The following is a 10,557-nucleotide window of genomic DNA, read 5'->3' as shown; positions in this document are numbered from 1 at the left end:
GACATGGTGGAGTGAATCTGAGATGCTGGAGAACAACTTCCAGTCCAACGAATCAAGACTAGTCTTCCTAAAGCAGCAGCACCTGTCCCCCCACCCCCTGAATTTTCCCAGGGTTGTTCTTTGGGTGGACCATCACATTTCATTATGTTTATGAAAGGATTTGCGGAAGAACTAATGAGGGAAAAGAAGGCAAGTACCACAAAATCACTCTGAAATATTTGATGTCCTCTGTAGATGCTAGAAGTATTTGGTAGAAGAGGTAGATTTTAGCTATTCGGGAGGGAAAGGACGATGTTAAGAAGACATTTTCGACATTTATGGAAACAGAAGACATTTATGGAAGCTTACTAAGCAAATTTACTATGGAGTAGGTGCCACTGAATGAAATGGGGCTATTTCTAACTATATTATGACTACAGTTAAAATAGCTGCAGTCCTACGTGCTCGTACTTGGGAATCAGCTCTATTAAACTGAGTGGGGCTTGCATCTCAGTAGGCATGCCTCGGTTTGTGGCTGCACAAATGGCTTAATTTGTGTGTTCTGGAACATTTCTAGAGAATAATGTACAAACCCCGTTCCAAAAGCGGGTCCTCACCCAAGCCTTTGTGTTCCGTCCCAGTTTTAATGAAGAGCACAACGCTTGTCTCGCGTTGGCTGTTGTCTGTTGGGAATTTCCACCATAATTATAATTTACTAGTGTAGCAGCCTAAAATTACGGAACAGTAGCGATGCATGTGCATCCAAGCCACAAGACTTTAAACATCCTCTTGCATTTCACCAGATAATTTAGATGATATATGCACGAGGACTGTAAATGCGGCTTGGGGTAAAACACAAATTAGCTTGGTTTAGCTCTGTGCTCAGAAGCCCTGAAGCTGCTGCTACGGCTGGCTTGAGAGTTGGGAGATGCTGTTACTGCCTGAATCCTTGCCAGCTTTCTCCAAAGTTTAATGTTTAACTGGGAACAACATAAACCTCACCGAGGAGCATGAGCTTGTGAGAATCTAGCGGGGCTCTTGATGTTGTCAACCACCCTTCCCAGGGAGCGTGCCAGGAGTAAGGACAGCAGGATGTTCTTGGGCTACCAACATCTGTGAAAGGACAAGTCATAATCAGGATCAGGCTACCCCAAATCCTGTCAACTGAAGTGCTCCATATGCCTGGGTGGAGAACGCCCATAACTTTTCACTGGAAATGTTGATCCAGCAAGAAAAATGAAATAGTATCTCAAGGAGCAGTTCACCCAGGAACAGTCAGACCAAAAGGCCCTCTGTTTAACAGCACATGAGGAAAAGAAGAGAAGGCCGACAAATCCACATGCTTGGAGCTGGAGTACTTTAAGTTCCTGATATTGGAAGTGCCCCCTATGGCCCTGTTTTTACCAAACAGATGAGGGGCAAAGCTGGTGGTACTCAGGAATGCAACGGCTGCTAGCACACATGCCTGCCCTGTGGCTTTCCTGGGTGCTGACCCTCCCACTGCCCTGTTCATCGCTGGATCTTGAGATCCAACATGTTGGAGGTGATTAAACATTAGGAGAGCCCCGGTTGATTCCCCACTCCTCCTCCATGTGCAGCCAGCTGGGTTGCCAACCTGGGTGGGACTTGGAGATCTTCAGGAATAAGAGCCCATCTCCAGGCACCAATTCTTCTGGAGAAAATGGCTGGGAGGGAGGGAAGGAGGGATGGAGAGCAGAGGACACACTGGATCCCCTGGGGCTGGTGGGCAGCCTTTCCCCCTTGTCCCACCCACCCCTTGAGCTCTTGAGGCCCCACCTCCAAATTTAACATTCCTAACCCAGGGGTCACCAACCTGCAGGTGTGCCCTGGAGAACTGGAGTTTATGTGCAGACTACAGAGATAAGCTTCCCAACAGAAAATGGCTGTTTTGGAGGGGGAATTTTGCTATGACAGCTCATTTCTGGGAAACAGAGATCAGTCCCCCTGCAAAAAAAGGGCTGCTTAGGATGGGGGACTATGGCGTGCTCGACAGAGGTCCAGGGTGCCGGCCTCCAGGGCTGCTTGGGAAGGGCTTGCCCCCACCCTACATCTACACCAGGACAACTCACCAGGGCCGGCCGTGCTTCACCCCACCCCACCCCAATTCTGGAGATCCCCCAGAATGACAGCTCTTCATCAGACTGCAGAGATCAGTTCCCACGCAGCAATAGGTTGCTTGACTGAGGCCTTGTGCCCCGCAGAGGTCCAGGGATTCCAGCCTCCTGGGCTGCTTGGGAAGGGCTTGCCCCCACCCTACATCTACACCAGGACAACTCACCAGGGCCGGCCGTGCTTCACCCCACCCCACCCCACCCCACTCCAATTCTAAACCAGAGCAACTCACTGGGGCAACTCCCTGCTGTTTCTCCCCAGCTCCCATCCTTCCCTTCCTCCAGGGCCCAGCTACACATTTGGGCCTCTGCTGCTGCTGCTGCTGCTCCTTCCCTCCCTCCCTCATGGGTGTCCCTCCCTCACGATGTCCAGCTCTTCTGCTTCTGCTGCTTCTCCTCTCCCTCCATGCCTGAACTACTCAGTGGGGCCAGCTGTGTCTCCACCCAGCATGTTCTGAGGGTGGCCTTCCTGGCCGAGGGCTCCCTCCTCATAGGGGCTCAGCTACAGGGGAGGGAGATTGCCGGCCGAGGGCCAATCAGGTAGTGAGTGACCCATTGTTTCTGAAAATATAGGGTTTAGTGATGATGATGACAAGTGTCTCCCATCCTACACATGGGAGATTTAGGGTAGCCAACTTCAAGGTGGGGTCTGGAGTTCTCCTGGAATTACAGTGTATCTCCAGACTCCAGGTACCGGTTGCAAAGGCAATTTTGGAGGGCAGACTTTATAGCATTAAGCTTCCTCCCCATCCCAAACTCTGCCTTTCCCAGTCACTTCCCTCAGATCCCCAGGAGTTTTCTGAACAGAGTTGGCAAACACTAGGGAAATGACATCCCTTCCAGGCCATGAGAATGAAGAAGAAGAAGAAGAGCTGGTTCTTATATGCCGCTTTTGCCTACCCGAAGGAGTCTCAAAGCGGCTTACATTTGCCTTCCCTTTCTTCTCCCCACAACAGACACTCTGTGAGGTGGGTGAGGCTGAGAGAGCCCTGATATCACTGCTCGGTCAGAACAGTTTTATCAGTGCTGTGGCGAGCCCAAGGTCACCCAGCTGGCTGCATGTGGGGGAGCGCAGAATTGAACCCGGCTCGCCAGATTAGAAGTCCGCGCTCCTAACCACTACACCAAACTGGCCACAAAGCTCCAAAACAGACAAGTGGCATACAGATAAGAGACTCTTGAGGGTATGTATCTGACTCATGTTCAGTTTCTTAAAAGGTGGTACAGAAAAAAATTGTGTGGCTAGTGATCAGGATTCTGCAAGATGCCTTCCTCTTGTGGCTCTCCTAAGTGGCTCTCCTTCCAATGGAAGAGGACCCACTCCAGAATCCCCCACTGTGTCACACCCTGTCAAAGAATAAAAGCAGCAGCTTCAACACAGCATCTTCTCCTCTCGTCTCCTGAAACGGTGCCCCTGCATTAGGCTTATACTGTCAACTGAGGGAGTTTCATTTCCATCCACAGAAGAGATACGCATCTAGCGTTGTTATGGGGGAGGGAATTTCTTTTTTCTTCTGAAATTCACTTTTTAAGATACAGACTTTAATTCCTCGTTCTGTTTTTTCTCTTTTAAAAAAAAAGGATTTCTCTTCCATTTCCCTTTGAAGAGAAATCAATGCCCCTTTTTGTATCTTCAGCCTTTGCGGTTGTTTCATGTTACATGCTACAGAACGGTGCACTAATAGGAGGACAGGAAGGTCTAGCAGGATGCTGCCTGCTTCGGAATACCTACGGAGTGAAATCACACAGAACCTCCTTCTGGCTCTTTTTGCTTCTCTTTGATCACAAAGGAATCGATTAGGAACTGACGCCAAATTCCCCCAAAGAGGAAAAGAAATAGATTCCTGGGAGAAATTGGGTGAAGATGAATTAGGAGAATTCCTCTTAATAACCCTATTCACTTTGCAACATTCTATGGGAAGGCGACTATAAGCCGCTTTGAGCCTCCTTCAGGTAGGGAAAAGCGGCATATAAGAACCAACTCTTCTTCTTCTTCTATCTAGACCGTCTAGGGCAGGGGTGGGCAAACTGTGGCCCTCCAGATGTCCGTGGACTACAATTCCCATGAGCCCACCCCTGCCCTAGACTGTCTAGATAGAATGCTGCAAAGTGAATAGGGTTGTTAAGAGAATGCTTAAGAGGATCATGGGAATTGTAGTCCATGGACATCTGGAGGGCCACAGTTTGCCCACACGGAGAGAAACAGACCTATCCAATGGCAATACAATAAATATATTCATAAAAGAAAGAAAAGTGTCCCTTTTGTGTAGTTTTCCTTGTCTGTTTATTCTGTAGGACTTCTGTCAAAACGGAATCCAGGTAATATCCATTTTCAGTGAGATTCTTTCATCAGTGACAAGTCCTCTGAGTCTTCAATATTTTTATCAATTTTATAAGTATTGAGAATTTAAACCTTATATATAATAATAGTATAATACTGGCCACAGGCTCACATGGGTATGGGGATACCGATCTGTATTGACACGTTCCTGATCTAGGGACTGCAGCTTAAGAGCCTTTGGTTTCATAGTTCATGTGGTCTGGTGGACAGAGAGAGGTAGTTACCTCTGAAACGCCGATGTAATAGACTCACTGTGCAGTCTTGGCTTGCGTCAGTCCCTTTCAGCCTCAGTTTCCCTTGTGTCAAAGGAAATTCATCGTAGCAGCTGACAGGGCTGCTCGGAGAGCGAATAGCATGTAGTACATAATTCACACTTCAAATCAGAAGCAGTACAATACATGATTAGTATTGTGAAATGCAATTCTCTGAAGTATTGAACCAGATGTTCCTCCTAAAATTTCCATTTCAGGAAATACTAAACTTGATCCATGCATTTGTTGCACTCAACGCTGATTGCTGTCAATTTGCTTTCTTGTTTATTTATTGTGAAACCCTGTTCAAACACGGTTTTGCTCTCTCTCTCTCTTGCCGCAGAAGCACCCTTGCGTGAAATCCTATGGGCCCAGCATACATTTCTCAGCCTGAAACAATCGATTCCAAACTATATGCTGAAGGGGTTCTTTCCAAATTCTCTTCGCCAAAATTGCCTCCACATTATATTTTCCAAATGGTCCTAATAATCCTAAAGAGAAGAAAGACCAATTTTATGCTTCCTGTCAAGGATCCTTTTCTAAGGATTGCAGCCTTAGGGCCAAACTCGAAGGGACAGCATGCTCAGATCCTCCACAGGGACCCTGCTGCCATTATGAAGGGATTTAAACCTGGGAGGGCCCAATCCTGATCAGAGCCACAGTGTGGAGCTCTTGTTTCCTGTCTTCATAGAATCATAGAATAATAGAATCATAGAGTTGGAAGGGGCCATACAGGCCATCTAGTCCAACCCCCTGCTCAACGCAGGATCAGCCCAAAGCATCCTAAAGCATCCAAGAGAAGTATGTATCCAACCTTTGCTTGAAGACTGCCAGTGAGGGGGAGCTCACCACCTCCTTAGGCAGCCTATTCCACCGCTGAATTACTCTGACTGTGAAATTTTTTTCCCTGATATCTAGCCTATATCGTTGTACTTGTAGTTTAAACCCATTACTGCGTGTCCTCTGCAGCCAATAGAAACAGCATCCTGCCCTCCTCCAAGTGACAACCTTTCAAATACTTAAAGAGGGCTATCATGTCCCCTCTCAACCTCCTTTTCTCCAGGCTGAACATTCCCAAGTCCCTCGACCTATCTTCATAGGGCTTGGTCCCCTGGCCCCAGATCATCTTCGTCGCTCTCCTCTGTACCCTTTCAATGTTATCGACGTCCTTCTTGAAGTGAGGCCTCCAGAACTGCACACAGTACTCCAGGTGTGGTCTGACCAGTGCCGTATACAATGGGACTATGACATCTTGTGATTTTGATGTGATGCCTCTGTTGATACAGCCCAAAATGGCATTTGCCTTTTTTACCGCTGCATCACACTGCCTGCTCATGTTTAGTTTACAATCCACAAGTACCCCAAGGTCTCGTTCACACACAGTGCTACCTAGAAGCGTATCCCCCATCCAGTAGGCATGCTTTTCATTTTACTGACCCAGATGCAGAACTTTACACTTATCTTTATTAAATTGCATCTTGTTCTCATTTGCCCATTTTTCCATTGTGTTCAGATCTCGTTGAACTCTGTCTCTATCTTCCGGAGTATTTGCCAGTCCTCCCAATTTGGTGTCATCTGCAAACTTGATGAGTAGTCCCTCCACCCCCTCATCTAGATCATTAATAAATATGTTAAAAAGTACCGGGCCGAGCACCGAACCCTGAGGTACCCGTTACTCCCCTCTCTCCAGTCTGATGAAACACCATTGACAACAACTCTTTGAGTGCGGTTCTCTAACCAATTCCCTATCCACCTAACGATCTGAAAATCCAGATTGCAGTCCTTCAACTTATCCATCAGAACATCATGGGGAACCTTGTCAAAAGCTTTACTAAAATCCAAGTAAATGACATCAACCAAATTTCCCCGATCCAGCAAACCTGTTACTTGGTCAAAAAAGGAAACTAGGTTGGTCTGGCAGGACCTGTTGGAGACAAATCCATGCTGACTTCCTTGGATCACCAAATTGTCCTCCAGATGTTTGCAGATTGCTCCCTTTAATACCTGCTCCATTATCTTCCCCACAACAGAGGTCAGACTCACTGGTCTGTAGTTTCCCGGGTCATCCTTCCTCCCTTTTTTGAAGATCGGAATAACGTTTGCTCTTTTCCAGTCCTCCGGGACATCTCCAGTCCTTAAAGAGGTTCCGAAGATGATGGACAAGGGCTGTGCAAGTTCTCTGGAAAGTTCTTTGAGTACTCTCGGGTGCATTTCATCTGGACCAGGGGATTTGAACTCATCCAGTGCAGCTAAATGCCTCTCGACAACCTCTTTATCCATGTTAACCTGCCACCCAGACACTATCTTTTGGCTACAGCCATCTCTAGATGTGCCTAAACACTTTGACCTGTGGGAAAAAACAGATGTAAAATAGGCACTAAGCCTTTCTGCTTTCTCTGCATCTTTCGTTAGAGTTTGTCCATCCGCACCCAACAGTGGGCCTATTGCCTCCTTTACTTTACGTTTGCTCCTCACATAACTGAAAAATCTTTTCTTGTTACAATGGGCTTCCCTGGCCAATCTTAGCTCACTCTCAGCTTTGGCCTTTCTGATGATTGTTCTACAGTGCCTAGTAACCTGTAGGTACTCTTCTTTAGAGCTCTGTCCTTCCCTCCATTTCCTGAACATTTTCCTTTTCTTTCTTAGTTCCTCTTGAAGTTCTCTGTTCATCCAAATAGGCTTCTTAGAGCTCCTGCAGTGTTTTCATATTTCTGGAATAGTCATTGATTGAGCATGCAATAGCTCTTGTTTGAGTAGTGCCCACCCTTCACATGCTCCCTTCCCTTCCAGCATTCTCGTCCATGGTATGACACTCATCATGTCTCTGAGTTTATTAAAGTTTGCCCTACGAAAATCCAACATCCGCGTCTGGCTACAAGCTTCCTTGGTTCCCCATCTCAAAAGGAATTCTATGAGGACATGGTCACTTCCCCCAAGGTCCCCACCTCCTTCACCTCATCCACCAACTCTTGCCTGTTGGTCAGTATTAAGTCCAGTATGGCTGAACCTCTTGTGGGTTCATCTACCATTTGATAAATGAAATTGTCAGCCAGGCAGGTCAGAAACTTGCATGACTGAGGACGCTTCGCAGAGTTTGTTTCCCAGCACACATCTGGGAAATTGAAGTCACCCATGATGACAAGGTCCTGCCGTTTGGATATTTTCTCAAGCTGCTCACAAAGTGCAGCATCCACATCTTCTCGTTGGTCAGGCGGTTGGTAGCAGACAACAACCACCACACTGTTTGTTTTCCCCTCGCCTATTTTCACCCAGATGCTTTCCACTGTAGATATGCTCTCCTTCACTAGAATTTCCTGACAGGTAAGCCCTTTCTTCACATACAGTGCCACTCCTCCACCTCTTCGATCTATTCTGTTTTTTCTGAACAGTTCATATCCATCCACCATTACATTCCAGTCATGAGAATCATTCCACCAAGTTTCTGTGATGCCTACTAGATCATACCTTTCCATCAGCATGAGAAGTTCCAGCTCTTCCTTTTTATTGCCCATGCTTCGGGCGTTAGTATAAAGACATCTGAATCCTTTTACTTTTGGTTCCCTATGAGCTGGCCTTGCCGGTTGGGCTGCCTCCGATAGTTTTCCTTCCATACACTCCCTATGTTGATTGTCTCCTTCCCCTAGTGGCTTTAGTATAAAGCTCTCCTGATGAATCTCCCCAGGTTCCTGCCAAACACATTCTTCCCCAGTTTCGATAAGTGCAGTCCATCAGGTGCTAGTAGGCCTTCCTCAAGAAAGCCTATCCCATGGTCCCAGAAACCAAATCTCTCCTGCCGGCACCAACTACGCAGCCAGTGATTCACCTCCATTATCTTCCTCTCCCGACGCATTCCTCTTCCCTTGACAGGCAAGATTGAAGAGAATACCACTTGTGCCCCCATTTGCTTGAGCTTCCTCCCCAGATCTTGATAGTCTTTTTTAATAGGAGCGATGGTATTCAGGGAGATGTCATTTGTTCCCACATGGACCATCACAAATGGGTAGCGATCCGTAGATTTGAGGAGTTTGGGCAGCCTTTCTGAACAGCAGTCTTCAAAACAGCTGTGGGTGTTTGTGTCTAGCCATTTTGGCACTTGAAAGGTGTGTGTGTGTTGGGGGGGGTAGCAAGAACACCTCAGCCTGCCAAGCTAATTAGAATTATGCCTTCAGGGACTTTTAAAATCAGTTTCAAATGGCAGGGCAGGGTGGAGTCTGCATGGAGCTTTTATTCCAATCCCAGGTCGATTCAGTCCCTGCCATCTCCACTGCATGCGATTTCCATTTTGATTTTGTCCAATTTAATTTTTTCCTCTGCAACAAGCATGATTGTTTCGGAGTGACCCTACCTTTATCCTGAAATATCCTGGAGTGGTTTTAACCCTCAATATTTGAAGAATCGGATTGAGAAACATGAGAAATCATGCAGAGCTTCGGCTGCTTTGAATTTGTTGTTGACTCCATGGTAGAGAAGCTCTGATTGGCCAAGGCTGCCCAGGTGACAAGTTTGCCTTAAAGGGGAAGCCCCTAATTTCTCTCAGCAGCTCCCAGAAGCCCTAACTTCTGTTGGTAGATATTTGCCTCTTGTTTTTTTTTCCTCTCCTTCCTCTGCTGTCTCCAATCGTCTTCTCTCCCCGTACCCCTTCAAGAAAAGAAAGAAAGAGGCTCCGGCTGTGCTTGGCTCCCCCCTCCCTTCTGAACTCCCCTAACAACATGCAGAACACTTTTCTGTTTCAATGGGGGGGAGAGGAAGACCCGAGTTCAAATCGATCTGGATCCAGCAGGATCCACAATGGAATAAACAAAGTAAGTGCAGATTCAGCCCAGGAGAGAGGATAGGGTCGTGTTTGTTCCACCCAAGGTGAATGCTTTGCATTGTAACTTCACCAGGCTTTATGTGTCTCTATTCTTTTCCTTATTTTCCATGCATGCGCTTTTAGCTTCTTCTGTAGTAATATAGGTTCTTTTCTGTTTAAGAACATAGACTGTGAGTCAAATCCTACCCACAACCCTAGACTGCTCATACATGCTAAAAATATGTGTGTGTGTATATGTGTGTGTGTGGGGGGGATTTTTATGTAATTGGAAAGTTCTGCCCTCTGTACTTGCTCAGAGCCGCCTTTCCAGGGTACCTCAAGACATTACAAGCTGGGCTTGTAACCTGGCACAGTGGCACATGAAGAAGGAACATGCTTTTTCATGTGGGAATGCACCAATCATCTCTACTAACTATCACAAATGGTGACAACTAGTAGAAATAAGATAATCAGCTGTAGCAAACTGCACATTCCCCAGTTCCAGAATTAATTCTATGAATTCTCTTAGTCAAACATGAACAATGCAGGAACAGAAGGCAAATATAGGCAGACTTTCCCAAACAACAACAAGATGCAGTGGGGGAAATCTGCTCACCCCTTAGGGGCCAGGAGTCTACATACCATTGTGACTTACAGAACTTGGGTGAGACCCTGGACATTCTTCCTTCTGGACAGGCTCAGTTATTTTGGACTAGGTCTGGAATGTGCCCCATCCTGCTTTGTTTATTTAGACAACTCAGTCATTTTTCTTTGATAATTCATGGACACCTTTCCTCTTGTGCTCAAGAGGTCCATCCTTTGGGGTTCAAATGAAGGACGCCTTCAGTTTGCATTAAGTAACCAAAGTGTGTGCTTCAGCCGCTAGGGAAACACTGACTTAGGCTTGACGAGCATTTTAAACACAAGCCGCCTAGTGTTTGTCAGCACCACCTATGATATTATAGCTGAAAAGATTTTCCAGCTGTGATGTGCTCTTAGCTTGGGAAGCTGTTTCCATAGATCATTTGTCTGTACTGAATCATGGAAATGGAAAATGCTGGT

This window comes from Paroedura picta, chromosome 1 (genome assembly GCF_049243985.1).
Source record: "Paroedura picta isolate Pp20150507F chromosome 1, Ppicta_v3.0, whole genome shotgun sequence".
NCBI lineage: Eukaryota > Metazoa > Chordata > Lepidosauria > Squamata > Gekkonidae > Paroedura > Paroedura picta.
Note: the sequence above shows the minus strand (reverse complement) of the source record.